Source organism: Bubalus kerabau, chromosome 2 (genome assembly GCF_029407905.1).
Source record: "Bubalus kerabau isolate K-KA32 ecotype Philippines breed swamp buffalo chromosome 2, PCC_UOA_SB_1v2, whole genome shotgun sequence".
NCBI classification, from domain to species: Eukaryota; Metazoa; Chordata; class Mammalia; order Artiodactyla; family Bovidae; genus Bubalus; species Bubalus kerabau.
Genome location: NC_073625.1, coordinates 11940594 through 11966267, shown reverse-complemented (window position 1 = coordinate 11966267; position 25674 = coordinate 11940594). Strand labels below are relative to the sequence as shown.

The window sequence follows — 25674 nt, the reverse complement described above, 5'->3', positions numbered from 1 at the left end:
CTTCAGCTCTTCTTCACTATGAACTTTGGGGAGGGTGAGAATTATTATTGCCCTTTAAGCAATGGGGAAACTGAGACTCAAAGAGGTTAAGTGCTTTGCCCAGGGTGGGCAAGAGGGGAGGCAAGAGCATGGGGTCTCCATCACCTGGGCTTTCGGAAGCCAGAGGGGATGATCAGGGACTTCCTTGGTGATCCAGTGGCTAAGACTCCATGTTCCCAATGCAGGGGACCTGGGTTCAATCCCAGGTCTGGGAACTAGATCCCATATGCTGCAATTAAGAATTTGCATGGGGACTTCCCTGGTGGTGCAGTGGTTAAGAATCTGCCTTCCAAAGCAAGGGACCTGGGTTTGATCCCTGGTCAGGGAACTAAGATCCCACATGCTGAAGAGCAAAGAAGCCTGTGCGCTACAACGAGCCACAGCTAAGATCCGACACAGATAGAAAAAAAAAAAAAAAAAAAAAGAACTGCACGCTGCAACTAATTTATTTGGCACAGTCAAATAAATAAATACAAATAAATATATATTAAAAAATGGCATGATCAAAACTGGCTCTACTGGATGAAAGCTTATTTTCTCCAGAGGGTAATTCCCCGTGTCTTACAGAAACCATGTAGATAAGGACAGATCCCAGGTGATTCTGGCAATGGGAAAGGGTTTTCTTTCTTTTTTTCCCCAACAATTTATTAATTGATTTACTTTATATTTGGCTGTGCTGGGTTTCTGTTGCTTCAGGCGGGCTTTCTCTAGTTGCAGCAAGTGGGGGCCACTCCCTAGGTGCGGTATGTGAGCTTCCATTACAGTGGCCACTTTTATTGCAGAGCACAGCTCTAGGTGCACAGGCTTCAGCAGCTGCAGCACGCGGGCTTGGTAGTGGCCCATGGGCTTAGTTGCTCCTCGACAAGCGAAGCTTTGATTCTCAACTTCTTGGCTCAAGAGAAAGACCCTTGGAACTAGCTCCTGGGTGTACCATCTAGGACACAGGACAGGCCGGATCCCCAGCCAGGGACAGAAGTGATGCTGGCCAGGGAATACGCCGGAACCACCTTCCACATCTCATTACATCCCAAAGATACACCAAATGCATGCAGGGCAGTCACCGAGAAAGGTACACCTGACTAAGAACCTCAGTAAGTCCCCTAGAACGGCCAGAGTCAGGAACGAATTTTTAGTACCCAAGGAGAAAGGGTGGTATCATCTTGAGATGATAAAGCTGGTTTTCAAAGGTAGCAGAGAGGCAGATCCCACCACTACTCGATCACTCTGCCTGCCCCCCCTGCCAACCCCCAAGAGCCTGGCCACCTCCTGGCAGGTGGGGTCTGGCTGCTGGCCGCCCTCTTTTTCGGCTCTGCGATCAACACATTTCAAACTAATCTGGCAGCTTCCCTGCAAAAGTCTCTTCCGTTCCTCCCCTTCTGGGCCCTGAGTCCCCAGTCTGTAAAACAAAAGATGTTCAGAAAACCCAGCTCCCTGGGCAACCCCTTCTGGAACCAGAAGGTAAGTTGGGTACACATCCCACTGCGGAAAACACAGCGACACAAACCACTAGTCCACACGCTGTCTGGAACCCTAGGGACTGTCCCCTCCCCCCTCACCTCACCTTCTTCCCATTCTACTAATTAAGGAATTCTTTAAGTCCCTTAGGGACAGTCTCCTTCCTCCACTGCTTGACAGATGTGACCTGTAGCCCCGCAGGTGCACACAGCAGCTGGCCCCATCAGCCTCTCTCCAGCAGTTTCGTCTCCTGGGACTGGCAGCCCAGCTCTGGCTCTGGGTGCAGAGGTCCTCACTGGGGGGCGAGGAGGGGGAAAAAGAAGGAGGGGCAGGGAGAGGACACGTGACATCTCGGTTTTCCCACTTGTCGTCAGAGGGAGCTAAAACATTATAGTTGCCTTGCCTACACCACAGGGGGTGACGAGCCTTAAACCCGCAGCGTGGGTGAAAGGACTTGCTCTCTCCTCTTGAAAACACTAATCAAATGTAAGAAATTATCTATAAACATTGTGCTTTGAGTCACTCCTTGATAGCACTCTCAGGGGACTTTGGTAATTGGCAACCGGAGGACATGAACTTCCTGCCTTTGCAAAACCATTTCTCCCTCTCCAGTCTTTTCAAACCCCATACTCTAGACCCTGGGGTCTCGTTCCGTGTGGCCCCTCGTGGCTATGGAACCCTTAAAATGTGGCCAGTGCAAGTCAGAATGTGTTGGAAATGAAAAGTACATACTAGAATGTACAGTCTCTCAATGATTTTTTAAAATACTGATTACATGTTCAAATGATAATGTTTCACATATACTGGGCTAAATCAGATATATTATTGACATCCAGGTGAACTAATGAAAATGCATTTCACCTGTTCCCTTTTCAAATGTGGCCACTAGAAAACTCTGAGATTCCACGCGGCCTGTGTTACACTATAGGGGACAGGACAGCTCTGGGTAACCTCCACGGCCTGCCAAGCGCTTCTTCTTTGCCCTTCCTCTATCCTTGGCAGGCCACGCTCTCTCATTCCTCTCTCATTCTCTGAGCCCCACCTCAAACTGCCACGTCTTCCACATTCTTTCTTGGGCCTTTCGAGGATCCTCTGAATTTCCAAAAATGTCCACCATAGGGTGGCAAGCTCCTATAGAGGAGGGTCTGCATTGGTTTACTCCTTGCTAATACCCTTAGCACCTAACACCTACAGAGCGGATGCTGCTGCATTTGGTAACTGGATGAATAAATGAACGAAACAAAGAAGGGCCGATTGGAAAGAAACTGACAGAGCTGCGCTTGCAGAGAAGAGGTTGACAACGCCAGAGAAAATCGTCAGGCGTCCCTGTTAGCCAGCCAAACTCGATTACAAAGCATACCAACCCGGACATTTTCTAAACATCTTGATTCCTCAGACTTGAGGAAGTAATGCCAAAACTTTAATCCCTTTAGTAGTTGGGAATAAGACTTCTTAACAGAAAGGGTTGCTTTTCCCCAAAGTGAGCATTCCCTACTCCCGGCAGAGAGTGGCAGGGCAAATACTCCACAAACATCCAACAACACACACGCAGCTCGGCTTGCGAAACGTGAGTGGGTCCAACAGAAATGCTCATTTAAAAGTTTTGAGTCCTTGTAAAAAAAAAAAGTGCCCAGATGTCCCTGGGAGTGAGGTATGTAAGAAATGAGTAATGAGAAGAGAAACTCTAACTGTCCCACCGTAATCTAGGAAGCCTTGCCACTGAAGACAGGATGGCTTGTGGACCACCATACGCTTGGAGGTGTTCACCCAGGTGAGGGCTGTTTTCTTGGAGCCCAAATGTGGCTCCTTGTAATTGCAAGTGGAATGGTGATGAGCAGGGAATTTCTATCTCAGGAAGATGCAACCTTAGGGGGAAAAGCAATTCTCTTAGTCCAGGTCTGCTTTTTAATCCTCTCTGGAAACCCCAGAATCTTCTCTGAAGCTCTGCATCTGGACTCCCAACAAGTCCTGGGGTTGACTCAGACCTTTTACAAAGCTCTTGGGAAGCCAAATGCAATACCTATTTCCCAAGAGGAACTTAAAACTCCTCTCCAGTGAGGTGAGGCCTTTTCAGAGCAAGATGTTTGAATCACTTACTCTGTAGCTCCTTTTCCGCCTACAGCAACAGGCTGAAACCTTTCTAGGAAGCTCTTAACCACGGCCATTTTGATGAGAGAGATTAAAAAATGGAGACCTGAGGAAAGCGTTCAGAGGCCACTAAAGGCCCAAGCTTACAGGAGCAAATCTCTTATTTTAGGACTCTTTTTTTTTTTTTCAGGCCAAAACAAACAAAAAACATTCCCCAAACACCCCCAAACAAACAAAAAGCGGACAACTAAAAGCCAAAGCAGCCCAGCCTGGTCTCGGTGGCTGGAGGCTACTTCCTCCATTCTCAACTCCATCCTCCTGGCCTCTGGAGTCCACAGGAGCAAAGCTGGACCAGACCTGAGTCTGGAGATGTTCTGATCCTCTCCCCCAGGAGGGGTGGGGCCATAGCACCTTCCAGGCTCCTTCTCTGTGTCTTCTCCTGCTTTTGGCTTCACTTGCTATTCTAAGGGTGCCTAACGGAACTTTCTCACATCCTCCATGGCCAGGAGCCAAGGAAAAGATCTACTTGGGAGCCAAAGAAAACAGTGCCCACTCTGGCCCAAATCCCATTCGTGAAAATGCCTCCCCAACGTGCATTTCTATGGGCACCGTCAGAGCAGACAGCGCGCGGCGCGCACACTGTCCAAGTGGCTCTTCACCCGGATGACCCTCATTAAAAAGCTGACACTCCGCTATGACTAAGAATAAATGCAACAGATATTTCAACGAGCTCCTCACCCGATGCAGTATGCAACCATCGCCGGCTGGAGCCGAGACCCCCGGCAGCTTTCCAGTCCCCAAACACCTTGTATTCCTCGGGGTGGGGGTGGGGGGGCGGTCCACGGCAGCAGCCCTGGAGGTCTTCCCAGCTAACTGGGGGCGGGGGCGGGGGAGGTGGGGAGAATACGTAAACAAGTCATTAGGGAGGCAGGCCATCCTCCCTAAGGTCTCTGGGTCTCCCCCCCCAACTCCACCAAGGGCTCCCCCTGGGTCACTGGAAGGAAGGCTGATGACCCAGGCTTGGGGCGGGGGGTAATTAACCAGACAGAGGCACGTCCCAAGGGGCCCTGCTACTTAGCTTTTAAACAAGCCTCAGGGAGGAAACTGGGAGCCCGGGCCAATAGTTGGGGTGTGGGGGGAATGGCCACTTTCTGCCCCACAGTCTCAAGGCTAAGGTTGTACAATTTAGACGGTTTTCCAAAAAAAGCGCAGGGCCGGAGGTGCAAAGGATAGAGCGCCATCTGCGGAGGAAACAGTCACCTTAATTACCATGTCTAGAGAAAGTGCGATTTCATTACAGCCTCCGAACGACCGCCCAAAGGAGGAAACCAGAGAAGTGTTTTCAATTTGAAAGAGGCTGGAGAGGAGAGGGTGAGAGACCAACTCTCCCCACCCTCTCGCAACTTTGGAACCAGAAAGCGCTTTCCTGCCTCAAAGGGCAGAACCAAAAAACCCTCAACAGGCCAACCCCTTTCAAACCTGCGGCCGGCGCGGACTTGGTAAAACGCCCCACGTTAGCCTCCGGGAGCGGCCGCCCAAAGAAAGAACTCCTTCAAAACACCGAGGGAGCCACAGCCCGGGGCCCCCTCCCACGCCCAAGCCGCTGCGCCCCGGGCTTGCTCCAGGGAGGGTGGAAAAGGGGACGCGTGACGCCACCGCCGGGCGGCCCGAGACCCGGCGGCGGGCTCCGGACAGGGTCAGACACTCCCGCCGCTCCGGCTGTAACTGAAAAGGGAGGAGACTGCAATGCTCCGGTTCCAGAAACTTCTGTCAGGGCCAGCTCTGGGTCAGACCGATGGCCAAAGAGGCCACCACTTATCAGATGAGATATTGTCACCCCCTAAACCTCGGCCCTCTCGCCGGCGATGCCTCTTTCCCGCACGAGCCAGAAAGCGCCAGTACAGCCTAAGTACCCTGGCATCCAGGGTAACTTCTTTTCTCCCCCAGTCCCAGCGCCTCGTCCCCAGGTCTTAAGAAAAAATCGTAAAGAGCGAGGTGATGAGGACAAGTTATAGGATCCCCGTTTCGATCCGGGGGAGGGGGCAGGGAGGAACAGGGACGTTCAAGCGGCTGCGGTGTACCCGGGTGGGGTGAAACGGAACCAGATGCGGCGGCTACATCTGGAAAATGGGGCGCGGCGGGGGGAGTGGTGGTGAGGTGGGGGGAGACACGGCGGAAACTTTGAACAGGGCCAAAGCCTCTGGGTCCAGACAAGAGATGCAGGTTTCACCGCTCCCCAAGCCCCCCGCTCCCCAACCAGAGGCATCTGACTGCTTTCATAGGATCTGGGTTAAATGATTCCATCTACAACGTTAATAAATTCCTCTGCAAACGAAGGTTCCAGCCCCTCTCTTCTCCTCACCCCAAACATAGCGGGAAAGGGGAGCGGGAAGGGGGCAGAGGGTTCTGGGCCCGCGAAGCAACAAGCATCGGTGCCGAGCGAACCGCACCGGACAAAACCCTCATCCCTTCCCCCACCTCCTCGAACCAGATAGGAACTGACCAATCCCCTCCCCCCGACCCCGTAATGGGGCTTAACCTCACCCGCTGGGCGCCCTCCCCTTCCCCAAACTTCCGACCCTTTCAGACAGGGACTAAGTCGGAGATCAGCGCCTCTGGAAAAAGGGAATTCCTTTCTCGCTCTTCGCTGAAGCAGCTTCAGCCATTTGGTGACGACACCCCCCTTTAAAACCGACTGGAAGAGAAGCGAACCGACCCCTCCACTTTCTTCCCCTTTCAGGCCCCCAGCCGCCCACCCGCCTGCGGCAGTGACCCCAGACTTTCTCGGAGATGGAAAAGGATTTAGGAAGACCCCGGATTTTTTCTTTTTTTTCTTAGCGTTCCACCCAAAGCTACCTGCTTGATCGGGGAGACTCCCCATGGGTGGACTAAAAGGAGATGGTGTGGAATGCAACACACACACACACCCCACCTCGCTGCCCACCCTCGCCTGCCTCCCCAGGCCCAGGAAACCCAGGACCGCCGCCGCCTCGGCCCCGGGCCCTGTCCCTCCCCGGACTCACCGCGGAGCCGCCGCCGCCTCGCCAGCTCCCCAGCGCGAGTTGGCGGAAAAGTTGGGCGGCGGGACGGGCGCGGGGAGGGGGCGCAGAAGGCGACGCGAGCGGAGGGAAGGGAGGGGAGACAAAAGGGGGGCGCTGGGCGCTGGGCAGGGAGCCGGGGGTGGAGAGGGGCGGGTAACGAGCGGAGGGAGGCGCCGGACCCGACTGCGCTGCGGCGGGGAGAGCGCGCGGCCGGGAGGCTCCGGCGCCGGGGGCCGCCCGGGACGCCGAGCCCGCCCCGGATCCGGGGGCGCCGCGGCTCTTACCTCACTCGGCGCTGCGGTTCCGCCTCTGGAGAGTCCGCCGTGGCTCGTGCGGGCGGGCTGGAGTCCGCGTCCCTGGCTCCGGCCCGCCGCCCCCGGGCTCCGCTCGGGTCCTGGCGGGGCCGCGAGAGCCCCCGCGGCCGGCGCTCGACTCCCGGTGGCGCTCGGGGCTCGGCGCCTCCAGCCCGGGCGGGAACAATGGAGCCGAAGCTGGTGCCCCGGAGGCGGGGCGGGGGGAGGGCTCCCGTCCGCCGCCCGGGGTCTCCAGACCCTGTGGCCCCCCCCTCTCCAGCACCGGGCGGCGGCCCTCAGGCTTCTGGCAGCCCGGGCTCCATCGCCCGGCGGGGGCCCCGGCGCCGCGGCGTGCCCGACTGCCGCCCTGGTCCCCTGCGCCCGGTGGGGCGCCCCTCGGACCGGAGAAAAGTCCACGGGCTCCGCTGCTCTTCCAGCTGCGGCGCGCGCTCTCGGCCGGGGAAGGCGAGGTCGCCGCAATGCGCTAAGCGGAGTCTCGGGGCTGTCCGGACGTCGCCGCCCAGCTCTGGGAACAGCCCGGGCTCCTCCGCACGCTGCGGCTGGACCAGACTTCGGGCTCCCGCGCCGCGCCGCCGCCAAGGCGAGGCCGCCGCGCCAGTGCCCGCAGGAGCGCTCCGAGCGCTATGCGCCGGCAAGGCGCGAGGGCTCCCTCTCTCACTCCCACCCCGCGCTGGTCCCACCTCCTCCTCCTCCCCCTGCCGCTGCCTGCTGGGCCTTGTAGTTCTGAACCGAGGGCCCCCGAGAAGGGGGGAGCGGGTTGAGCCGCCCGGCGCTCCGCTGCTCCTTTACCTCCGTCTGTCTGGCCTCCTTTGACGCGCGTGCCCGCCCCTCCAACTGAGCCCTTCCAGGAGGGCGCACGAATTTCGGGCCGTGGACGGATGAGCAATTGGAGGGATGGAGACGAGACCCTGAAGCCCTCAGGTTGCACATGGTAGCACTTTGGACTCTGACCGTGTGCCCTGGGGAAACGATGTTCTTGCTCTGTATCTCAGTTTTCACATCTGTGAAAGGGAATAGCAAAGAGATCAAACCAGTCAATCCTAAGGGTCAGTTCAGTTCAGTTGCTCAGCCGCTTCCGACTCTTTGCGACCCCATGGACTGTAGCACGCCAGGCTTCCCTGTCCATCATCAACTCCCCGAGCTTGCTCAAACTCATGTCCATCGAGTCGGTGATGCTATCCGACCATCTCATCCTCTGTCGTCCCCTTCTCCTGCCTTCAATCTTTCCCAGCATCAGGCTCTTTCCAATGACTCAGTTCTTCACATCAGGTGACCAAAGTATGGGAGCTTCAGCTTCAGCATCAGTCCTTCCAGTGAGTATTCAGGATTGATTTCCTTCAGGGTAGACTGGTTAGATCTCCTTGCAGTCCAAGGGACTCTCAAGAGTCTTCTCCAACACCACAGTTCAAAAGCATCAATTCTTTGGTGCTCAACTTTCTTCATGATCCAACTCTCACATCCATACATGACTACTGGAAAAACCACAGCTTTGACTACTGGAAAAACCATAGCTTTGACTACTGGAAAAACCATAGCTTTGACTAGATGGATCTTTGTTGGCAAAGTAATGTCTCTGCTTTTTAATATGCTGTCTCTTGATGAAAGTGAAAGTGGAGAGTGAAAAAGTTGGCTTAAAGCTCAACATTCAGAAAACGAAGATTATGGCATCTGGTCCCATCACTTCATGGGAAATAGATGGGGAAACAGTGGAAACAGTGTCAGACTTTATTTTTTTGGGCTCCAAAATCACTGCAGATGGTGACTACAGCCACGAAATAAAAAGACGCTTACTCCTTGGAAGAAAAGTAACCTAGATAGCACATTGAAAAGCAGAGACATTACTTTGCCAACAAAGGTCCGTCTAATCAAGTCTATGGTTTTTCCAGTGGTCATGTATGGATGTAAGAGTTGGACTGTGAGGAAAGCTGAGCGCTGAAGAATTGATGCTTTTGAACTGTGGTGTTGGAGAAGACTCTTGAGAGTCCCTTGGACTGCAAGGAGATCCAACCAGTCCATTCTGAAGGAGATCAGCCCTGGGATTTCTTTGGATGGAATGATGCTGAAGCTGGAACTCCAGTACTTTGGCCACCTCATGCGAAGAGTTGATTCATTGGAAAAGACTCTGATGCTGGGAGGGGTTGGGGGCAGGAAGAGAAGGGGATGACAGAGGATGAGATGGCTGAATGGCATCACTGACTCGATGGACGTGAGTCTGAATGAACTCCGGGAGTTGATGATGGACAGGGAGGCCTGGCGTGCTGCGATTCATGGGGTCGCAAAGAGTCAGACATGACTGAGCAATTGAACTGAACTGAACTGAGGTTGGTCATAACTTTCCTTCCAAGGAGCAAGCATCTTTTGATTTCATAGCTGCAGTCACCATCTGCAGTAATTTTGGAGCCCAAGAGACCAACCCTAAACATTCATTGGAAGGACTGATGCTGAAGCTCCAATACTTTGGCCACCTGATGCAAAGAGCTGACTCGTTGGAAAAGACCCTGATGCTGGGAAAGATTGAAGATGGGAGGAGAAAGTGGCGACAGAGGATGGCATCACTGACTCAGTGGACATGAGTTTGAGCAAACTCTGGAAGATAGTGAAAGAGCGGGAAGCCCCTTGTGCTTGGGGTTGCAAGGAGTCAGAGATGACTTAGCCACTGAACAACAAAAAGGGGAACAATAGCACGTTCCATATACAGTTGAGGATTAAATAAGGACCTGCCGCAGAGTTACTGAGCAAAGTCAAATTGCTTTAATTCATGAGAAGTTTGATGGCTCCTCAGACACTTTGCTTCCATCTCACTTTCCCAAACATATGGCCTAGGTTTTGTGGTCCAGGGGTGCTGAGTCTTGTCAGTTCTGCAGCACCATTCTCCGCCTCCGAAAGTCTTCAGTCTGCAGCGAATGTTTCAGAAGCAAAGAGTGAGAGGAGCTAAGAGGTGTTGATTTGGAAACTGATCAAAGCCCACCCAGCACACACTCCAGTACTCTATGGAACTCGAGGGAAAGTAGCTAAAATGGCCTTTTCCCTGGGTCCTTCTGCAGGCTGGTATAATCTAGTGGTTCCCTGATCCAAATGGACATCAATCCTCCCAAAAAGTTCTGAAAAATATAAATTCTTGGACCTGCTCAGACTCGAGAGATCAGGCTGTCCCAGTAAGGAGCAAAGAGTTTATATTTTTCTGCCGCTTCCATGGTGTCAGGTAGGGGACCACCAGCAGGTGAGAAGTGTGCCACCCTAGATATGATAGATACCTTCTTTCTGGCCCACTACTTAAGAACTGTTTGATTTTGGACAAGTCATGCATTTGAAAGAAATCAAGACCTGTTTACATGTTTTTCTTCAGTTGGCTGGGGCCCCCTCACAAGGTTGTCACCAGAATCAAATAAAATAATGGAATTCAGTGCACTCAAAGTGTTACTTTTGATATAAATAAAGTTGCTGTGTAAGTTACTGGTAGGGCCTATTCCCTCATCCTCACCTCATTGAAACCCTCAAGGTTGTAGAAGCTCAAAAACTGAACAAGACAACCCCCTCCCGCCCCAACGTTTAAGGAAAGTATCTCCAAGTTATTTCTTTTCTTTTATGGCTGTGCTGTGTGGCTTGTAGGACCTGAGTTCCCCCACCAGGGATGGAACCCAGGTCCTAGAAGTGAACGCATCAGGTCCTTACCACTGGACTGCCAGGAAATTCCCTTCAAGTTAGTTTTTTTATTGGACCAGCAGGTAAAAGAACAGTGACTATCATGGTGTTGTTCACATAGTAGAAGCTCAGTACATGTTTATGGACTGACTGACAAGTAAATAAATATTTACAAATGAATGAAAAAAACATTAAATACAAAGCAAGAACTCACATATTTGTGGAATAAATGAACTTCAGTCATCAATTTTTTTATTATTCATTTTAGGTTTTACATTTAGGTCCATGAACCATTTTGAGTTGGTTTCTGTAAATTGTGCAAGGCATGGTCAGTAGTTGCTGTGTTTTTTGTATAGAGGTATTCAAGTTTTCCAGCACCACATGTTGCTCTGTACCATGTAGATTGTGGGATCGTAGTTCTCCAACCCAGAATGGAACCGGCAGGGAAGTCCACTGGACCACAGGGAAGTCCCAGTTATCATTTATGGAGTTATCCCCCCTGTGAGCTTATCTCTCCACCCTTCAACCCTTCTGCTCCTGATGAAGTTCTATTCATTGGAAGGACTGATGCTGAAGCTGAAGCTCCCATACTTTGGGCACCTAATGCAAAGAACTGACTCATTGGAAAAGACCTTGATGCTGGGAAAGATTGAGGGCAGGAGGAGAAGGGGGCAACAGAGGATGAGATGGTTGGATGGCATCACCGACTTGATGGACATGAGTTTGAGCAAGCTCTGGGAGATGGCGAAGAACAGGGAAGCCTGGAGTGCTGCAGTCCATGAGGTGGCAAAGAGTTGAACACGACTTGTCAACTCAACAACAACAAAACAAGTTGCCCATATATTAGGCCTCTTTCATTTTCTTTCTTTATCAATTTTTATTTATTTATTTTTGGCTTCCCCGGATCTTCATTGCTTTGTGCATGCTTTCTCTAGTTGTGGAGAGCGGGGGCTCCTCTTCCTTGTGATGTGGGGTCTTCTCATTGCTGTGGTTTCCTTGTTACAGAGCACAGGCTCTAGGCATGCTGGCTTCGCAGTTGTAGCATGTGGGCTTTGCTGCTCCATGGCATGTGGAATCTTCCCAGAGCAGGGATCAAACCCATGTCCCTTGCACTGGCAGGCTGATTATTATCCAGTGTGCCACCTGAGACCTCCACCACCTTCATTTTAAGTCCTGCTCATTCCAGCCCTGTAAGAAGACCAGACTCACACTCCTCCCCCTAGGTGGGGCCTTCCCAGCCAATCTCCGCTCTATGAGTCCCTGGGATCCCTACTGACCTTCTGGTATATCCCACTGATTTGATATGTAACAAAACTGGTGGCTCACTCGGTAATGAGCCTGCTTGCAATGCAGGAGACCTGGGTTCGATTCCTGGGTGGGGAAGATCCCCTGGAGGAGGACAAGGAAACCCACTCCAGTATTCTTGCCTGGAGAATTCCATGGACAGAGGAGCCTGGCAGGCTACAATCTGTGGGGTCACAAGAGTCAGACACGACTGAGTGACTAAGCACACATTTCTTTGTTGGTTGTCTTTTTTACTCTTTCTTCTAACCAGCTCCCAAACTGTCTTAGGGCCTGGTTCCCATCTTGTATCCGACCAAGCTCAGGATTCCTCTCAGGAGATGTTTCATTATATTGTTGGTGAACTTGATTACCAACCTGGGTGACCACACAAGACAATATAGTTGGAGAGGGAATACAAGCCAAGACAGTCCAGCATTTAACATCCAACCAGTGTTTTCACACTTTGTTACTGCAAGAGCATAGATCACACTTCTTCTTTCTGATTCTTCTAAAACAGGGAGTTTTCCAGTCTTATTTATTTTTTGACCCTGAGGCATGTGGTCTTATCTCCCTGACCAGGAACTGAACCCACACCCCCTTAACCACTGGACCACTGGGGAGGTTCCAACAGGGTTTTATTGATTTATTTATTTTTAAATCCAGCCCTTTTGCCTTCTGATTTAGAAGCATTTTACAGGTACCTTGAACCCCACAGATGACACTAAAGAATGTGTCCTTGATTTCAAGAGAAAATATTCAAATGTTGTTTTGATGTTCTGAAGCTTGTCTGTTTGTTGTTGAGTGGCATCAACCTGGGGTTGAGGAAATGTCTCTGCAGGTGTAGCAAGAAACCAAAATGAAAGCAAGTGGTCAACTTGGTAGTTCTCACTCCCTGAGTTCTCAGGGAAACAGCCAAAGACAGCATGGGAAAGGTGGGAAACCCAGGGAAGGAATGAATGAACAGGCCATCCACAGACCTCGGACGGGGCTCCTGAGTCATTGCGAGGCCAGGGCTTCTTTCCTCCCAGCCTAGCTCCCCTTGGGCGCTGCTGCTCCCTTCCTCTTCCTGAAAGGGGACCCTCCACTGGAGGATTGGGCCCCAGGCCAGTGAAGGGAGCGCCTCCCCAGGGCGGCCCCAGCCTCTCCGGGCAGAGAGGGGGTCAGACCGCCACTCTACTTCTCCATCCTGCTCTGGGGACTCCTGGCACCTTGCCTCTCCACACAGAAATATAATCGTCCCTCCGAGATAACAAAGAGCTGGGAGGGTTGGGGAGGATCTGTAGGTCCCTTGCCCTGCCAGCTAGATGTCTAGGGGGGTGGGGAGGGGGACAAAGGCCCGCACGGGCTCGAGGACCTGATAATCGGCTGGGGACCTGTTGCCTCCTGTGTCTATGGGAGGAGGTGAGCGGTGCTGAATGAAACCCAGTGAAACGGAGCTCTCCCCAAAGCCCGATCGGGTGTCTTTGTTTGGGAACACTGCAGAAAAGCCCTTCTCTCCTCCTGCAGTGTCCTCAGACCTCTTCCTTGAGAAGGCAGGCCCTCCCCTCCCCAGGGCTCCCCTGCCCCATCTGAGTCTAGTTATTTTAGGGCTCAGCTGTTCCCGCCAGTGATGAGGACCCTTGCTCCACTGGCGTGGCCCTGCAGAGCTGACACCTTCCTGTTATGGAAGAGTGTGGAGGGGGAAGCTAGCAAAGTCTACCACCAGCAGGGCAGGAAGGGCTGGAGAGCAGCTCTAGCCAGCTCTGGGGGTTCCTCAGACTTGGGGGTGGGGTACTGGTAGAGGCTGAACTGGTTGCAGGGGAGCAGCCTCGAGAGGAGGGAACCGTCTTGATTTCTCCCTCCACGGTGGAGGTTCACAGGTCCCCAGGAGCAGGTGGGCCGCCCAGCCTTTTGCCCCAGGCTCCTGGAGTTAGGGAGCGGCAGTCAGTTACCATCTGGCTGCCATTTGGTGACCCCTGGCTGTTCTCAGCACAGCTTCAGCATATCGGGGAAGGGAGGGTCTTGTTTGGCTTGGTGTTTCTGTAAATAACATTTCACTCTCTCCCGACCAACTGAGAGTGGGAAAGGGAGGTCTCAGATTCTCTGGCTTGAGTGCAGCATTTATCCTCCGAGCATTGGGGTGGGGGGGGGAGGGGGACATCTCCTGTGTCAGGCACTGTGCTGGGCACAATGGTTCTGAAGAATGAATGAGATGAGGGGGAGCTCATGCCTGGAGATGAGCCTCCAGGAGCTGACAGTCTTGTTGGGGAGTCAGGGGCACCTGCTGAGTATTTGGGGAGGAGGTGGCTCAGGGGAAGTAATAATGCCTGAGTCTTGAAAGTGAAACTCACAAGCCCATGTGGGATGCTGAAGGAAGGCAAGATGGGAGAGTGCGTGCATATCGGGATTCTGAAGCTTCTGATTTGGCTTGCTCTGGAGAGATGAACTCAGTGCTGGGCACAGAACAAGTGCTCCATAAATGCTAACCTTGCTCTTTCATTTTAACCCAGGATCACCTCTTTGGGTGCCTTTTTTCAGGTATCTTTGTGGTGACACTATCCAATCACCACCACCCTCAGATCCTCTGTCCAAGATCTGCAGTAAAGGATATATATATTTTTCCCACTAATCTACTCTTTCCTTGCTGACCCCATCAAGATAAGCAGCCCCTTTTGTTACAGATTTAACCGTGAAACAAGAAGAAAATAACAAGAACACATATGGAGAAGCTAACAAGGCTTATAAAACCTCCATGATCCTAACAGCCGTGGTCCCTGGTCTAGGTTTCAGACCCCCTCCAGGATGCTCATGGCAAACCAGCTGGCCTTTTGTCCTCTGTTTTCCTTCAGAGCTCCCTGAACTATCCCCTCTTTCTGACCCCAAATTACAAACCCTCTCCCAGTAAAAGCCGCCCGTCCAAACCACCGTGCTGGGGAGCTGAGAGGTGACAGAGGTGGCAGTGGCCGAAAAGTGGACATTTGCATTTCTGAGGACTCCCCAGGAGTAGAGAACCCAGTTCCTGAGGCTTCTGCCCTGCCCAGGGACAAAGATCAAAGATGCAGGGTTAGACTGGGATACACCTTTGAAGTGGATTCCATCCAAGGATATGCTAACAGAGTTGCAGATGACTTCTCCTGGGTTGTTAAGAACTTTTGGTGATATCGGACAAGCAGGGTCAGAGAGGAAAAGAATTTAAAAATAGACAGTGTTAGGTTAGGAGAGATAGGCATGCATTTTAAAAGACAGAGAGATGAAGGTGTCAGTGAGGGTGTGGGAAAACGGACACCCCAAATGCTTGTTGGTGAGAGTGCTGAGGGTATAACCTCCTTGGGGACCATGTCATAATATTATCAATATTTAAAAGGTACATACCTCACATACTCTTTGACCCAAAAATTCTTCTTTTAGGAATTCAAGATACAGATGTCCTTGTATGTGTAGAAAGACTATGTATATAATATATATTAATACATAGATATGTTTATATAAAAGACTATGTATATAATACATGGATATAGATATGTTTATATAATGTATATGATAATCATTGCAACATTGTGTTGCAAAACACCATACATAGGGCATCCATCCCTAACAAAACACCATCCATAGGGCACTTGGTGAAATAAATCATGGTCTATAAATGCAAAATTGTGCATTTATTAAAAGGAATATGATAGATCTATATGGAAGGGAAAGAGCAAGAAGCTTTGGACTGTATATATAACAGATCTTTTCTGTTTAAGAAAAGAACGGGGGCACACACACCGTTACACAGGCAGATACCTGCCTGCCTGGCTCCTGCTAAGTTGCTTCATTCGTGTCCGACTCTTTGCAACTCCATGGACTGTAGCCCATCAGGGTCCTCTGTCCATGGGATTCTCCAGACAAGGAAACTGGAGTCAGCTGCCATGCCCTCTTCCAGGGAATCTTCCTGACCCAGGGATCAAACCACCGTCTCCTGCATTGCAGGCAGATTCTTTACCTCTGAGCCACCGGGGAAGCCCATATGCAGATACCTATATATGTGTGTATTTTTCTAATTGTAGGTTACCTGGAAGGAAACTCACACACACACAATAGGTGAATTGAATGTCTAGGGTGTAGGTCAGGGAAGGGGCCCTTCAGACTACCCTTTTGGACTACTATAAAAATTTCATCCTGTGCCTATGTTTTTTCCCTCTTAGTTGAATGTCATTATTTAAAACAAAGCAAAGTTCTATGAACTAAACTATTATTAGCGGTTTCCTTTGTGATGTGGTTATAGGACGATTACGTTGTTTGTTTACATACCTTTCCATCATTTGAAGTTTGGGAACGGAGCTTGTCTATAGGGTAGTCTCTACAGTTGATCAGGCTGAATGCTGGGTGTGTGTTTCAGGGGCTAAAATTTCTGTGCACTTCTCCCCTGACCTCTGTCCAGGGGAGGTGGCACCTTCTTTTGTTCCTGACCGTGTACTACTTTTATGATCAGCAAGATAATAAAGTAATGATGATATGATGATGGCATGTGTGGAAAAAGCAAAGGTACACTGAATGCTATGACTTTATCTTCAGTAATCATGGAGACACATCCCACCAATGCACGTCCACGGGGACGGCGTTTAAGTGGCCACTCTCAGGCCTTCGCAGATGCACCCGTTCTTTCTTTCACAGTGACCACAGCCCCAGCCACTCTACAAAATGGCCCCTGATCTGAAGAGAGAGAGGGAGGACGTGAAAGCTGATTTCTGAAACGGCAGATGATTATAAACAGCACACTGGAATCAGGGAGGGCTGCAGACCCCTCCCATCATGAGTGGTTCCTGAAACCAGCTCTCCTCTGAACAGCCAGTGCAGGGCCCCTGGGCGGGGTGCCGGGATGCAGGGTGGGGAGGCTCTTCCCGAGTCAGAAGCAGGGCCCTCTCCTGCTGTGCCCTGTAGCCCATGAGTGGCTTCTGTCAGCAGTCCAAGGCGGGGGAGTCAGCTGAGTGAACTGGGGTGGAATTCTGAGACCTTACTAGGAAACCGTCCGGATGAGTGTTCAGTCTTACGGGGAGTTTCTCACCACAGCTAGGCAAAGGCTAATAATTCACTGTTATTCCCAAAGTTACTTGTTTGACTCTCATAGGTTTCTAAGCATGTGAGCTTATTTTCTAAGAAGTGTATAGGAAATGCAAATAACTGCATTAGGGTTGATCTCTCTGCCTAAGCCTTTTTTTTTTTTAATGTTTTGCTCGGCATCCCCAAGAGCTAATGGTTAATGAATGCTTGCCAGGCAGGCACCTTGCTAAATGCTTTTACATTTGCTAAGTGAGGTCATTACTTTTAAATCTCACAACAATGAGAGAGGGATGACTGTTAGCTTCCATTTCATGGATGAGAAAACTGAGGCTTGGCAAGGCTAACCCGACCCACAAGTGGTGAGCTAAGGAAGTGATTCTGCAGATCCAGACAGTCTGACTCCAGAGCCTTCACTGCCAGCCTTTCACCTCGGGAAAAGAAGCTGCTCTTGATTTAGCAATGTCTACAAAAGGGAATTTAAAACCATTCTTGCTTTAAAGATTCAATTATTTTTTTAAAAAAAGTTTAAACCACACTAAACAGAATTGTCACAGTTTGAGTATGTATTTTAAAGAGAACTTGTTACTAGTCTGCTTGACTCAATCAATACCAGAGTCTTTTTTTTTTTTTCCTAAAACATTTTCACCTTCTGGGATCTTGGGAGTGTGTATGTGTCGGGGGTAGGAAGTCGGGTGGCAGGAAAAAGAAAGAACTGAAATCTGGCATCTGTGAGCCCAAGCGTCAGCACCTCTTAGGGGTGTCACTAGGTTTCAGAATTACTCTGCTTGAGTTCAGCTGGTCCTGTTGGAGATGTTGTTCAGGAATTTTGTGGTGAAGTTGAAGCGAGGGCTTGGGAAAACATGGAAGGCATTTTTCAAGAGACTCAACCAGCCAGCGCAGAAACTGTATTTTAAGTAACCATATCTCTGTTATGAATAGGCCCACAGAGAATTGAAATGGAAAGAATCTTTCAAATCAAATGTGCTTTCTGCTAGGTATGTTTCAAGTTTATTTTTCATTTTAATCTTTTTCCATACCCCTACCCGCTTATAATTCCATTTCCTGCTTTTCAGAAGAAGTTTTCAGAAGAACAAGAGGTGGTATTTTGATTAGAGAGATGGCTTGTTTGGCTTGGTTGCCCGTAGGAATGATCCCCACGAATTCTTGTTCGGCTCTGGTGTTTTGTCATCTCTGTAGAAGATCCCAGAAGCAGGTCCCCTGGCCCCACATCCCACCTTCCCAAGAGTATGTATGATTCGGGTCACTAGTTGCCCAAATGAGAGATGCCGTGGGTAGTACGATTCCAAGCCCAGGCCTTCAGTGCAGTAAACCTTATGAAAACAGTCAGGGGAGAAAGTTCGTTATGGTAAAAAGTCGAATGTAGGGGTGAAGGAAGAGAACCGAGAGGAAGACAAGTACCTAAGTCAGATGGCTCATCCCTCTGTGTCACCGAGCTGGACCCTCCAATGCGAGGGCTGCCCTCCGAGGCAGCATCTTGGCGATTGGCTCTGATGCTGCAAAGTCCTCTCTTAATGACTTAATGGAGACTCAGGGAGCCTGGCCGCCGGGGCTCATCTCTGCAATTTCTTCCTTCCTGCATTTTTATTGAAGCGCCGGGAACAGAGCCAGGACATTTGATGATGTTTGTTTCTACAGATCCTCCACTCCCTTTTTTCCCTTACAGATCAGATTATCGTGTGTTGGTGGCAGCAAAAAAAAAAAAAAAAAAAAAGCAGAGTATTGATGACAGGTAGCGAATTGCTGGGAACACACTGGGATAGGGAATGCACATCCCGCTTGGTCCAGACGGCGGGGTAGGGCATGTCGCCCCTGCCCGGGGGGAGAAGGTGCTTTGTCCTAGGACTGGGGAGCGGTCGGGCCCCCCTCCTGCCCTCCTTTTCCTGTTTCTGCTTCAGGTGGCCTTTTATTGAAACTCTAAAGCGCGTTGGAGGATCTAAATGAGACTTTCTCTAGCCTTAATCAAAAATACAGGATAACCAGGGAGGGACCTCCTAGCCTTTTGCTTCAGTGAGTTTCCAATATTCCCCTGGGGCGAGGTAAGCATTGGCGGGTCCGGCATCGGAATATTTTTTTTATGTGTCACCTTGACAAGGTTAGTAGCTTTTCTGGGTCTCCGTTGTAAAATGGATACATAGGGTCGTGAAGATGTTAAAAAAAAAAATGCCAAAACAATCCATCTAAAGCCCCGCAGATGGTGCCGGACACTGCAGTAATTTCTCATTAAATGTAGCCTGGCTTTACCGGAGTTACCGGGAACACCAAGGGGCAAATCTCTAGCTTCAAATCCATTCCCTAGTGGTAGGAGGGGGATCAGGCTGGCCACCCTACTCAGCGATGCTAAAGCTTCACCCAGATTGATCCTAGTTTGGGTCTAAAGAGACTTCCTGAGTCCTTTGCCCCACTCCACTCCCCACTTTTTTTTTTTTTGGCCACACCACGTGGCATGCGGGATCTTGGTTCTCCCCAACCAGGGATCGAACCCCTGCCCCTTGCATTGGCAGTGTAGAGGTCTTAGCCAACTGGACCACCAGGAAGTCCTTCCCTTCCTTCTTCTCATCACCATCAATGGGCTTCATCTGCCCACATCCCCACTCCACACTTCATCCTGAAAAGTACCTGCAGTGCCCAGGTTCCGTAAGGACTGACATCAAAGAAGAAGTGATTGAGGCTAAGAAAAACAGAAGGTGAGCAATCAAGGTGAGTGAAACAGACTGGTGATTCTCAAGATCCTTTTTCTCAATAGCCTCCTTGGCCATGCCTCTCTGGCCTCGGATTCTCATTCTCTCTGCGCCTCTCAGCCAGGTTTCAAATGAATGATGTAACGCTGAAGATTTATGGAGTGTCCACAATGTTCCTGCTCTGGCTTCTGCCCTCTGCTTCACTGCTCTCTCCTCCTGGACAGAACTTGCTGACCTTCTTCTTTCAGAGGTCCCTTTCAATCTCTTGTCAATCGCATTATCCTTCTCTAGGGAATCAATCCGCTAGCAAACTAAGGCAGCCTCTTGGCACTTCCAGACCATGGCTTGTAAAAAACACAGAGCCCAGAATCCCCATTCATCAATGCTGATTTTTCCACGGCTCTGCTTCCTACGGGGGTGCGTGGGGGTGAGGGGTGCAGGGGGAGGGGTGAATGGTGAAGAGAAGCCGGCAGTGACAGAGGCTGACCCTTCCCTGTGGTGGGGTTTCTTACTGGCCCCAAGCTCCTGAGCCAGGCTGTAGAGAGGGCACCCAGGGGATGCCCTAATGGGCCCTTGAGCGCAGGCTGGGGTCAGCCCCAGCTGCACGTGGCGCCTTGCATTGCAGATGAAGGAAATGAGAGCAGGCAGACACCTCCTGGATGAGACCTTTCTGATGCTTCTTCCTGGCAAAGAAAAAGAAACTGTTTGGCTCCTGCTTGGGGGAACTCTAACTTGGAGGGGGAATGGTGACGCTTACGATGAAATTATTTTTTAAAATTTACTGTCATAACCATTTCTATTTAATTTTAATTTTAAAATCTTTTAAAAATTATTTATCTTTCAGGGCTTCCCTTGTGGCTCAGATGGTAGAGAATCTGTCTGCAGTGCAGGAAACCTGGGTTTAATCCTTTGGTCAGGACGACCCCCTGGAGAAGGGCATGGCAACCCACTCCAGTATTCTTGCCTGGAGAATCCCATGGACAGAGGAGCCTGGCAGGCTACAGTCCATGGGGGTCGCAAAGAGTCAGACATGACTGAGTGACTGGGAGAACTCTAACTTGGAGGGGGAGTGGTGATGTTTACAATGAAATTATTTTTATTTTTAAAATTTCTGTCATAACTATTTTTATTTAATTTTAATTTAAAAACTATTTATCTATCTATCTTTTGGCTGTACTGCATGGCTTGTAGGATCTAGTTCCTGGACCAGGGGTTGAACATGTGCCAGCTTCCCTCTTCCCTCTGTGGACTCTAGTATCTCTGGACCTCAGCGTACAGACACGAACTCACATATCTATTAACGGAAAGACTTCATGTACAGGTGCTGTGAAGGTGTCCAAGGTGAGCGAGAGGCAACCCCCTGCCCATTGACTTACTTCCTCCAGCGGATGCAGGAAGGGGGCATATCTCAAGCGTTCTCCCGGAAGCACCCACCAGCCCCTGTCCCGGTGACAGGACCTTCTTTGCGTCTCAGGAGACAGGAGGAACATAATGGCATAAGAAGGGAGAATAAAGCTTGCATTCCAGGTATCAGGAGTCACCTGCACAGCGAGTGGCAACCACCGTCCACCCGCCTCACTATGCTTCAGGCTTTGGGACATGCCAAGCGAGGATCAGAGGGAGGCTGGGTGATTTGCCCCGCTGGGCTTCAAATCATGGAATCTTAGGAGCTAGGATGCTAGGTAGTTTCCCATTTCTTGAATTGATTTCCCTCTGTGATGAAGCTTAACAATCGTCTGCCCCGAAATGAGAAAAGTAAGATCACATAGTGAGTTTTCCCATATTTCTTTTAAAGGACTCTCCTTCATATTCTAAGATTGTGTCTCTCCTCCTTTTTTTAGTCCTGAAATGTGCTTCCTTTTTTAAATGATAGTCAGAGGAGCCAGCGATATTTTAAAAATATTCTTATCTGGTGACAAGTTTTCAGTAAAGTTTCAGTAAATTGCACTGGACCCAAATTTGGGAATCACGGATCAAATCCAACCCGTTCCTCCCAGGGGTGGGGAAACTGAAGCCTAACAAGCTCAAGGGACCCATCCAAGATCAGATAGCAGGTAGGTGCCCCCTGTCTCTTCTCAATGTGTTCCCCATTCTGGGGCCTTTGTGCGATGGGGCCTTAGAATGTGTGGCAAACACTGTGTGGTCTCCCTGGTTCTGGTATTAGAGAATCAGTCTCTCTGTTTCTCTCTCTCTTTTTGAAGTGAAAAGTCTCCTTCCCATTTTTTTTTTTAATATTTATTTATTTACTTGCCCCAGGTTGTGGTATGTGGGATCTTCCATCTTAGCTGTGGCGTTGAGGGATGGTGTTGGAGAAGACCCTTGAGAGTCCCTTGGACTGCAAGGAGATCCAACCAGTCCATCCTAAAGGAGATCAGTCCTGGGTGTTCATTGGAAGGACTGATGCTGAAGCTGAAGCTCCAATACTTTGGCCACCTGATGTGAAGAACTGACTCATTGGAAAAGACCCTGATGCTGGGAAAGACTGAAGGCAGGAGGAGAAAGGGACGACAGAGGATGAGATGGTTGGTTGGCATCACCAACTTGATGGACATGAGTTTGAGTAAACTCCAGGAGTTGGTGATGGATAGGGAAGCCTGGCGTGCTGTGGACCATGGGGTCATAAAGAACTGAACTGAACTGACCTGAGGGATGGTGGGGTCTTTTAGTTGCAGCAGGCAAACTCTTAATTGTGGCCAGTGGGATCTAGTTCCCTGTCCAGGGATGGAACCTGGGGCCCCCTGCCTCGGGAGTGCGAAGTCCTAGCCACTGAACCACCAGGTAAATTCTCAGTCTTCTCTAACCAACTGCACGGAACTCCACCTTAGCTCCCTTAAATGGAGCACCTCTTCTCCCCTTAGAAGGCAGACAGCGACCCAGCCCTCCCCTTCAACAGCTGAGAGCTGGCCTCTTCCACTGAGTCCCTAAAAGGTAGAACCCAGGCTGCCACTCTGCAGCGCTTCCTAGTCTGACCTCCAGGAGGGGTGCAAGGTGCCACTGACTGGCTCATAAACACTCCATTTACCTGGCTTCCCTTTGTGCTCACCTGACTGAAGTTAAACTTCCTGAGGGATAAAAAAAAAAAAAAAAACATTCGTTTATTCTCTTTGTTCTGGAGACTCTCCACCTCTTTGGGTCTATTATCTCTAACAAAGCAACGCCCTCTGTTCTGAGTTCCAAAAAGATCAGATGGATTGAATAATGAGGCGGACTGGAGCTGGGAGGCTGGTGGAGGGGAGGATTCTTAAAGCAAAGCTTGGGGTGAGAGTGAAAACCTCGGAGCTTAAGGAGGTTCAGCTCCAGGATGAGGCTATGTTGGGAAGGAAATAAGCTCTGACTCTTCTGGTCATGGAAGAAGCCATGTGAAGCCCCTAGAAGTCAGAGCAAGGCTGGTAGAGAGCAGGGAAGGCTCTTTCCTATTCTGGAAACTTCCCGGCTTCCTTTCCTATTGAATTGAATTGGAGAGTGGGTTCCTCCAGCCCTCCAGCTCCCAGGCAAAAACAACCTCCCTTCCTTTGTTACTGTCTAGCGAGGGGACCACGGCCAACTTTCTGTTTATCTGTCCTAACCAAGGAGGTGGGGTTCAGATTAAAACAGAAGCTGCATTTTACCTTGGGTAAAGAAAAAATAAAAATAAAAAAGAAGAGCACTCTCCATTCAGAGTCCTCTTCTCCCGCCAGCTTAAAGGGCTCTCAGCCCAGTTCACAGATCAATGAAGACTGAGTAGATCATTCAGCTGGACACAGGACCCACGTAGGTCTTTGGGCCATGACCAGTGGTCCTGCCCTTCTTTGCAGAGAGATTCTTCTAGAGGTGGGTCTCATTACCTCCAGAAATAAAAGTGTTCAGAGAGAGAGGAGGAGGAGAAGATATTTACTCACTGCACAGGAAATAGTAAATATGTTAGGAGAGAACTTGGGGACCGAGGGAGGAGCTGGCCCCTTACCTGAGGCTGTGCATGCTAAGTCGCTTTAGCGACACCAGGCTCCTCTGTCCATGGGATGCTCCAGGCAAGAATACTGGAGTGGGTTGCCATGCCCTTCTCCAGGGGATTTTTCTGACCCAGGGATCGAACCTATGTCTTCTGTAGCTCCTGCACTGCAAGATTGCAGATTCTTTACCACTGAGCCACCAGTGAAGCCCTACCTGAAGCTGAGAAGGTGTCAATTGTCCAATCAGAGAATAGGAAGGAAATGTTTCCACCCCCTACCCCCACCCCCCAGCCTGTAAGTCCTAATTCAAGACAACTTGTTTATCCTGGATTTGTCCTCAAGGACAGTAGTCTGGATTTAGAAAAAGAAAACCCACATTTTTAACATTCCGATACCCATTAGGTAACAAGACGTGATGGATTTTGGAATCAGGCAAGCTCTGGCTCCAAGAGCGAGGCAGGGAATTGGCTCAAGGTCATTGCTGTGATTTAGCTTTGGAAGCTTGGACGGTTGCCTGGCTTCTTTGGAGTCTCAGCTTCCACATCTGTAAAGTGGAGATAAAGAATGATATCACAGCTGGAGCTAATATAAAGATGAAATAGCAATCAAGGTGTATAAGAACCCCAGTGCTTAAGCAGGTTCTCAAAATTGCATGTTCCCTCCCGCTCTCTGCTACCTACCTGGCTGCAATCAAGACTTCTGAGAAGGGGAAAGTGAGTAGAAGTAATTCTCTCATTTCAAAAACTGGACACTCCGTGTTGCTGTGTCCTGTCCCCAGGCTGCTCAGTGAATGCTGTCATCTTTAGAATGTATTTGTGAGTGCTTAGTTCCTTAATCGTGTCCGACTCTTTGTGACTTTATGGATTGTAGCCCGCTAGGCTCCTTTGTTTATGGGATTCTCCAGGCAGGAATACTGGAGTGGGTAGCCATTTCCTTCTCCAGGGGATCTTCCCAACCCAGGGATTGAACTCGGGTCTCTTGCACTGCAGGCAGATTATTTATTGTCTAAGCCACCAGGGAGAAGGAGAAGGCAATGGCACCCCACTCCAGTACTCTTGCCTGGAAAACCCATGGACGAAGGAGCCTGGTAGGCTGCAGTCCATGGGGTTGCTAAGAGTTGGATATGACTGAGCGACTTCACTTTCACTTTTCACTTTCATGCATTGGAGAAGGAAATGGCAACCCACTCCAGTGTTCTTGCCTGCAGAATCCCAGGGACGGGGGAGCCTGGTGGGCTGCCGTCTATGGGGTCGCGCAGAGTCGGACACGACTGAAGCGACTTAGCAGTAGCAGCAAGCCACCAGGGAAGCCCAGAACACATTTATCCAACTGCTAATCTGTTTAAAGGCAGCTTGACTTGGTGGGAAGACTGGAGAATCAGAATCCAGAAGACAGCTTCTCTTTCTGGTCCACCACTTGGTCTCAGAGATATCAGTGATTCTCTGGATGGGGAGGGCCCTTCAAGGTCATGTCCTCCAACCACAAACCTGAAGCTTGACCCTTATTCCACACACACACATGCACACATACACACCATCTCTCATAAAGTGGTTGTCCAGCTTCTTTAGGAACAGCTCACTACATTTGACATATCTTGCTGAATTGTTGTTAGGCTTCCCTGGTGGCTCAGATGGTGAAGAATCCGTCTGCAGTGCAGGAGACCCGGGTTCAATCCCTGGGCTGGGAATCTTTAGACAATTCTGACTGTGCAAAGTTTTTCTTTCAAAGTGAAACTTGTCTTCCTGATGTTTCTTCCTATTTACCATACTTCTATCCCTTCGGGACATAAAGAAAAATAGATTCTGTCTCCCACGTGACAGTCATGTATTTAAAGCTGATCGTGTCTGCCTGAGTTTTCTCTGGCCCCCACAATCCACCTTCGTTCCTTTGCCATTTGCTTTGCCTCTCATCTCACTCACACGATGAGACTCAGTCCTCTTGTTTTAAAGGCAGGGATCGTTATTCCTGACTCAGGGAGGATTTAACAATGAAATGTACCTTCCACCCGGGCTGGGCTCTATTAATATTTGATGATAAATGAGTAGATGAATGAGTATGTGAGAGCGCTGTGCAAACAGCAATCTGCTTGCTGCATTAGTCTGTTCAGGCTGTCAGAACAAGGTACCACAGCCTGGGGGGTTTAAACAACAGAATCGTACTC

General features: G+C 50.2%; 1 protein-coding gene and 1 long non-coding RNA gene across 10 annotated transcripts in view; one reads left to right on the top strand and one right to left on the bottom strand.

Moving 5' to 3' along the window:
- FGFR1 (fibroblast growth factor receptor 1) overlaps positions 1-7183 on the bottom strand; it is a 50269-nt gene extending 43086 nt beyond the window's left edge. For 3 of the 9 annotated variants that reach the window (XM_055567058.1, XM_055567059.1, XM_055567061.1), the window contains exon 1: positions 6606-6765. The gene's annotated coding sequence lies outside the window, so the exon portion shown is untranslated. Of the gene's footprint in view, positions 1-6605; positions 6766-6907 lie in introns of those variants that run through there. The other 6 variants (XM_055567064.1, XM_055567065.1, XM_055567066.1 and 3 more) reach the window with 3 other exon arrangements.
- Positions 7184-19616: 12433 nt separating this feature from the next.
- LOC129642999 (uncharacterized) lies at positions 19617-22034 on the top strand. Its single transcript, XR_008709973.1, has 3 exons — positions 19617-19834; positions 20776-20925; positions 21841-22034. It is a non-coding gene; the product is annotated as an uncharacterized LOC129642999 (long non-coding RNA).
- Positions 22035-25674: the final 3640 nt, after the last annotated feature.